We start from the raw sequence: 8,095 nt of genomic DNA, 5'->3' as shown, positions 1-8,095 counted from the left end.
ACTTGGAAGACTCATTGCTCTCTTGTCGTGGATCTGGCTCTTTCCGGACCGACTGATTGGAGGCGGGGATGGTGGAGGTCCTCGCACCGCTCTAAGTTCAGGACTCAGGGGCGGGGGCTTGGAGTCCAAGTTTGGACGGGGACCTAGATACCCAGGACAGGAGAGTGATGGGTTGGTCTTGCTTGTGCTTGGGTACAAGTGGGGCATGTGTTTTTGGGGTACCCAGCTGGGGGCATTGATTCACGAATCATCGGGAAATCCGGTACGGCTTGTCTATGGTTTAGCATCGTAGTAAGAACTAAAAGATAAAAGATGGAAGATGGAAAAAGGAAATCTGATTGCTTACCACCTACTTGAAAGTAGCACAGGTGCTTACATAGAATGGTTAGTTAATGAACCAATGTGGCTGTTAATAAAAATCGAATATAAGGACGCACGCTTAGTAATGCTTCATGCAAATACAATAAACCCATAAGCCAGATAGCCTTGCATATCCTTGGAGTCTTTTCTTTCCTCCTGTCGAGTAAGTCTTGCTGAGTATAATTGAGTACTCAGGGTTTTATTCCCCCTCTTGCAGGTGACAGGTGGATGCTAAAGCTGACTCTTGTGTGTGGATTCCTCCTGGTGGACTCAGCGAGGATTCTTTTACGCTGCGATCATAGTTGTTATTTATAACTCTCACCAAATGCTTTTATAAATGAAAGTTTCATAATCTGTTATCATAGTTTATATATCAATGCTTCATCATGTCATTAATAGATGTTTATTTCCGCTGTAACTCTATTCACATGTTTATATTCCGCTGTTCAATTAAGTTATTCATAACTCTGATAATATAATTACATTCCTCTGTTATAGTAAATAAATATTATACTCTAATGTTGTACTAAAAGTGATGTAAGAAATGGTTAAGAATGTTGTAAGCTTTATTCTCTCATTTATGATCCTAATGGCAAAAATGTGGATTTTTCGGGTTCTCTCCTAGGGTGTGCCCGACGGAACCGAGTAATTTAGTGTTCTCCCTTGAGTGCTTAGTGTCTAATGATAGACAAGCACTCCTATGAGGCATTAGATTAGGTAGTTCTGCCACAGGTGGTATCAGAGCGCAAATGAGGAAATAAGGCTTCAAAAACCTTTTCTAAAATAAAATTTGACAACAAATTCTTTTCAAAAGTTAGGACGTTTATATGCGAAGTATATAAGTAGCCCTATTATTATGGTTATGTATCCAGGATAGAAGGCACTCTGCTGACTTAGGTAGGCTTAATCAATTTTTTCTGCAGGAACACTGACTCGAGCATAGTCCGATAGTATCGACTAGCTACTGGGAGAGAACGATGTGCCAAAAATCTAAGAACGGTTGCCCTATATGTTGGCAACAGTGAAAGGACATATAGGACATGCATTCATGCATATCCTAGTTGTGCATTGTAGCGCTCGTATTGCTTACTGGTACGCCATCCATAGGTGTCACGCGTGTCGTATTATGCACGACTGAATCGTTTATGTTCTAGAGTTAGGTCTACACTGTGGCTTCGTGCTCCGCGTTCGCCCATGGTTCATGCCTGTTGTGACCCACGTCTCCCCGTACCCCTTTTCTATGCTCTTGTCGGACCCTTTCCCTACAGTCATACTAGTCAGTAATGGCTTCGGACGTCGCTCACCTCGAACGCGCGATATTTGGTCGATTCGTTGTTGTGATCTCGTGCGGGAACCCTGATGAACCATGCCAGGACCACTGAGCGCTCCGCCTTTATAAGCAGAGCCTGACTTAGCTATTGGTATCACCACTTGATGCACTTTAGCTCGCTTAGCTTTTCCTTTGAGCCCGCCTTTCTTTTCGCTCAGCCTTCCTTGCAACCACCGCCAGGGATGGCAGGAGCCTGGGTTAGTACCTACTGCCTAAACATTGAGGGTTTTCCCAAAATCCTACAAGCCACCCTACAAAAGCTTGGAGTCAAAGATTGTCCCAAGTATGAGGGCCATGAGTATGAGGAGCATGGCACCGAGCGGTGTGAGGTTACCGTCTACATCAGGAAGAGTGAGGAGTTCCCTGACCTCACTAAAGCCTAGAGTGTGACCGCAACCAGGTTTTGCTTCATCGATGCCTACCAGGTTGTGGCTCGTAAAGCCTTGTGGTACCTCTGCCAGATCTATGAGGAGCCTATTGCCCGTACCCCCATGCAGTTCTTTCCACCTTTGGACAGGAATCGGTGGGCATGGAGGGCTCGCATGGAGGCTTTGCAAGGGTGGGGTGCGCAAGAGGATAGTCCTACCATGCTGCACTTGACCACGTACCTGCTTGCTCTGGATGAGCAGTATGACCGGCAAGCCTTAGAACTAAGGATCTGCCTCCGTCGAGCTGAGGAAGCCAAGATCTTCACCCGGATGCTCGAGGTGCAGCTCGCTGAAGTGCATGCCAGTGCTGCAGCTGCTGAGAGCCAGGAGACTGCCATGTTAGAAGATCTGAAGGAGGCTGAAGACCGGCATGTCCATCAGCTACGTGAGGCCTATCTTGTCACTAGGGCCAAGCGGAGGACGTTGGCTGCTGAAAGGCAGGATGCCCCAATCTTAGAAGGGATCCCTATCCACTCACCAGAAGGAAGGAGAACCGGTCTGGCAGTGCCGCTAGCACCTCCACCCTCAGAAGTGTCAAAAGTAGAGCCCTTGATTCCTCTCACTCAGCCATTGCCACGAGAAGATGTAGATTAGTGGCCTTGGGATGTTGTACCCATAGTAGTAGTGTTTTTCGTTGCTGTCCTCCGGTATTGTGTTCACGCCGTTGTTGTTCATCCATAGTTGTTGAGATCATTTGCCAGTAGGGAAGGTGAATGTTGTATCGTGCATGGGAGCCTGAATGCCTATATGATGTACCCATATTAGACTGTTGGAACATGCATTTTATTTATTTCGCTATGTTTATTGTGTTCATCTACCTTAAGTTCGTTAGATGTGCTTAAGAGTTTTCATGGGCGAAATTAAGCAGGCTGCAAGAGAAGTTGACATTTAGATGCCAGCAGATTAGCCATGAACATAGGGCACTGTATCGACTAATTGTGGATGTCCCAACATAACACTTGAATCTCTTTAAAACAAATCCGCCATTGGATTTGAATTCCTTGTCCCTTGTTGTGACAGAAACCTTTGTTGTTTGAATTTTTTCCCTTGCAATACTCCTCTTATTCTGTGGTCTATGACCCCACCGCCCTCATGGCATGTAAGTTGGTAATAGTTGCCTGGTTAAAAGCCTATGGTGCCGCAATGAAATCGAGGGCTCTCTGTGGAACAGCTGCCACATGGTGACACTGCTCGGCACGCACTGGTATCGAGGTTGTTGACCATGTACTTTTACCAAGTTACACTACCATACCGCTTTGCTACAAATAATTTCCTTGGAAATGTTTAGGTGTTTAAATGGGAAATCCACAACGGGTTGATGCAATGGTATTCTTTAAAGGTAAATAAAAAGAGGTGGTTTTGGAGGAAGAAAGTATGACATGGTCTCAGTCTACAGAAAAGACGGATGTGGGCAAGGGCAAGGAAAGGAAGGAAAGAAAAAGAAGAGTAGTAAGGAAAGTTAGCCTCACGTAGTAGGGAGTGATTGTAAAGCCTGAGGGGATGTCATGTCCCAAGCCCTGTGTTTAGTTGACTGCACTACATATGCTGGGTTATTACGTCGCGTGTCCTACGAACACCGTCGGTGTCGGGTCCATTATCGCCCCATTTTTGCATGGCCATGACATTGTGCCGCACTCGCCGTCCTTATGCACTGTGCACTTTTACTTTTCCTGGCATCCGGTCAGCTCTCTACCCCGCACCGTCATTCCCCATACCGGACCCCCCTCATTTCCCCTTCCCTCTCCTTTCTCTCTTCTTTTGGTGACACAACCGCCCGCATGCCTACCTCCTCGAGCGGACCCCCTCTCCTCTCCTTTATTTCCCCCTCTACCGCTCACGCAGGAAGCGCACCATGTTCGATCTTATCTTCATAGCATGAACCATCTATGTATCCCATCCACTCCACCTCCACTGCTAGTGATTTGCGCTCCACCTCCGTTCGCCACTATAAGATACCCTTGGTCCTCGCTTTTCTTCTTCATCCCATTCCCTCGCATACGGAGCAGAGCTACGAAATCCAATTGACCTTGTGAAGCTAGGTTCGTCAGTCTGAGGTGATGGTGTAACCTGAAGAGAAGAAAGGATCTGGTTCTCCGAAGAAGTTCAAGTTCCTTTGGATAGTTCAATTTTAGGATTCGCAATGTTTTACTTCTCAGTCGACTGTTTTTGGATCTGTTGGTGCTATGCCATGTTTTGGATAATCATTATCTTGTTGTTTCTCTATTGTCCTCATCTATCTCAACTTCTGGATTAAGTCTCGGTTGTACCAGGTTGTTCTTAACCATGTATCCCTAGATCCCCGTATGGTTAAGTGTTCGAAGTCATGTAATATTTTGTGTAATCCCTGATCTATGGAATGAGATCGCGTTTTCCCCTCTTCTGGTTCTTGCTTTGAATCTCGGGACGAGATTCTTTTTAAGGGGGTTGGTTGTAACACCCTTGGTGTTACGATCTCGTTTAGCACCGCAATTTAGGCCTAAGTAAAATTTTCAAAGTGAGTTTCTCGTGTTTTTAGTTTAAAATATACTTGAGGCGATAAGCGAATGCGGTGACCCAGTTTTGTGGACTCGAATAAACGCTCAAGTTAAATTATGCAGTGCGTAGAAATAACTGGGAATGTCGAACGACGATGCTAGCGGATGGTTTGTCCTGTTAGATTAAGCATGAAAATCAACTTTTATAAATAAAATAAAATCCATTAATAAATAGAACGATACATATATATAAACTCATGGGTTTATTTTGTTAAGCACAAACTGATGAGAAAGAGAGCGCAGCAGCTTCGTTTATTTTTCCAGCGTGCAACGTACTCGCCTAGCATTACTTTTGATTACTATCTCGTTCTCATCGTGGCCCGGCAATTCTCTGCATTGCAAAGTCTCCTCATCCATCCGCATCCATGCTCCCCGGCTTTTGCTTTGCTTCTATCTCTGACTTGATTACTTCTGTCTACATTTGCTGAGCCAAACTACCGTGTGTGCACCAACGCCACAGCTCTGCTCTCCCTCCCCAGCTCGCCATCCCTCTGTTTGCCTCGCGCCGATGCCGACTGTAAATATCACGATTCACAAGTCTACCACTAACAGTCAGGATGCTCGTAAGTAATGCACGACTAATAACAATCTAGATCCTTCCCATGTACTCTGACTATAGGTAGTCAACATCTTCCTGGAATTGATTCCGGCTGTACAACCACTGAGTCACCGCAACCAGAACCAGGTGTAGCCAATAGAAAATCTAACTTTCGAAGCATACAAAGGACTAGAAGCTGATGAGAGTGATTAGACTAAGCTGGCCTACCAACCATGACCACACTGTTGTGTTCAAAAAGTATACCCAGCCGGTCATAGTATAATGATGGCTCAGACTTTGGTCATGGTCACCTCTGTAGTCAAGACTTGCCCTTCGGGCACTCCACTTCTCAGGAAACCTTTCCACACAGAGCACTGTAGCACCGCAGGAGCACCCTAGCACCACGAGAGTCACTATAGCAGCGTGGAAAACACTGTTTATCATAGAAAACACTGTTCATCTGAGCATCACGTCGTGCACAGGCAGCACTTTATTACCTTTAAGTAAGCTAGTTAGCTACTAACCTTACGACGCATCGCTATCATGCCTATGCTTCTCCAGTTCATTCACAGTAGCCATGCCTAACCTTCTCGCCATCCTCCTTATCCTTCTCTTGCTTAATTCCATCCCCGCGTCTCCTGCCTTTAAAAGGATACACCGAGCCGTTTTGCTCCGCTGCTCACTTGCTTATCTCAAATCAAGTTTCTCTGTTCTTGCCCGTGAAAGCTACGTCTATCGATTTCTTCTGGGTTGCAATAATTAGCTGAGGTAGCTAGTCTGTAATTGATCTTCTCATTCTCTAATGTTTCCTTGCCTTGTGGTCTCCTCCCCCATTAATTCCTTGACCTGCATGAATGAACCAGCACCCCACCACCAAGCACGTTTAGCCCAAAGCACACTTCAGTCCTGATGTGCTCATTAAGTCCCAAGACCACTCAAAGTCCATTATCTGAATTAATTTAGTCATGACCAAAGACCCACTCCAAGTCCATCACGTGAAATCCAATTCACATGACCAGCTAGCCAAATGCAAGCTCCCCCTCCAGCCTTCGTGTCTCCTACCTATAAAGGACACACCAAGCCCGCCGAGCTATCCCACTCCGTCGCTCACCATCTTACTCTCTAAATCGAGTTCCTCTATTCTTGCCTAGGAGGGCTGCGCTCTACCGATCTCCCTCTTTGAGCTATAATCGACCGAGATAATGAGTTGGTAGAGTTCATGACTGTGGGCGAGCAAGAGTACGATGAAGTCGTCGATGAGTACAAGGAGGAGATCCTCGTGCAGGAGGACGTTTCAGAGTCACCCATCACTGACTTTGCTGACCCCTACTTTTCTGCAGTTTAAATTATATTTGTGCATTAAGTTTTAAGGAGTTGAATAAAACCCACTTGCATATATATCTTTATCCTATGAGTCTTACTAGTATGACCAGATCGTGTAAAATGCTATGCTACAGGACTCCGGTAGAAGTCGAGTGATTGCCTATCACTCGCGAGAGATAGGAAATATATTATTTGATTATTGTCACTTGAAAAATATAAATGGTGGAAAGGAAAAATGGTGACCGGGCAGGGATATGGTTTGGGTATTGGTGGGTGTAAGAGGTTGTGTCGCCGTGGACGTGGGGCATAGCTTGGTTACACTGCTTTCCCTGTCTGGTCGGTTAAGGACCGATCATTGCATAAGGCTCTAGGCAGGTCATAGACTTATTATCCTGAGCACATACTTGTGTATGGGCACTTGGAAGACTTGTTGCTCTCTTGTCGTGGATCCGGCTCTTTTCGGACCGACTGATTGGAGGCGGGGATGGTGGAGGTCCTTGCACCGCTCTGAGTCCGAGACTTAGGGGCGGGGGCTTGGAGTCCAAGTTTAGACGGGGACCTAGACACCCGGGATAGGAGAGTGATGGGTTGGTCCTGCTTGTGCTTGGGGTACAAGCGGGGCGTGTGTTTTCGGGGTATCCAGCTGGGGGCATTGATTCGCGAATTGCTAGGAAATTCGGTACGGCTTGTCTATGGTTTAGCATCGTTGTAAGAACTGAAAGATGAAAGATAGAAAAAGGAAATCTGATTGCTTACCACCTGCTTGAAAGTAGCATAGGTGCTTACATAGAATGGTTAGTTAATGAACCAATGTGACTGTTAATAAAAAGTGAATATAAGGACACACGCTTAGTAATGCTTCATGCAAATACAATAAACCCACAAGCCAGATAGCCTTGCATATCCTTGGAGTCTTTTCTTTCCTCCTGTCGGGTAAGTCTTGCTGAGTACAATTGAGTACTCAGGGTTTTATTCCCCCTGTTGTAGGTACAGGTGGATGCTAAAGCTGACTCTTGTGTGTGGATTCCTCCTGGTGGGCTCAGCGAGGATTCCTTTATGCTGCGATCGTAGTTGTTATTTATAACTCTCACCAAATGCTTTTATAAATGAAAGTTTCATAATCTGTTGTCATAGTTTATATATCAATGCTTCATCATGTCATTAATAGATGTTTATTTCTGCTGTAACTCTGTTCACATGTTTATATTCCGCTGTTCAATTAAGTTATTCATAACTCTGATAATATAATTACATTCCTCTGTTATAGTAAATAAATATTATACTCTAATGTTGTACTAAAAGTGATGTAAGAAATGGTTAAGAATGCTATAAGCTTTATTCTCTCATTTGTGATCCTGATGGCAAAAATGTGGATTTTTCGGGTTCTCCCCTAGGGTGTGCCCGATGGAACCGAGTAATTTAGTGTTCTCCCTCGAGTGCTTAGTGTCTAATGATAGACAAGCACTCCTGTGAGGCATTAGATTAGGTGGTTCTGCCACAATGTAGCCTAGAACTTCTCAACTGAGTAGTAGTTGTGCACATACATGTCCATATTGGGTTGCCTTAGGGTCGTGATTACAAC

The sequence above is a fragment of the Miscanthus floridulus genome, chromosome 19 (assembly GCF_019320115.1).
Source record: "Miscanthus floridulus cultivar M001 chromosome 19, ASM1932011v1, whole genome shotgun sequence".
In the NCBI taxonomy this organism is placed as follows: domain Eukaryota; kingdom Viridiplantae; phylum Streptophyta; class Magnoliopsida; order Poales; family Poaceae; genus Miscanthus; species Miscanthus floridulus.
The sequence above is the reverse complement of the archived record's forward strand: the minus strand, read 5'-3'. Positions refer to the sequence as shown.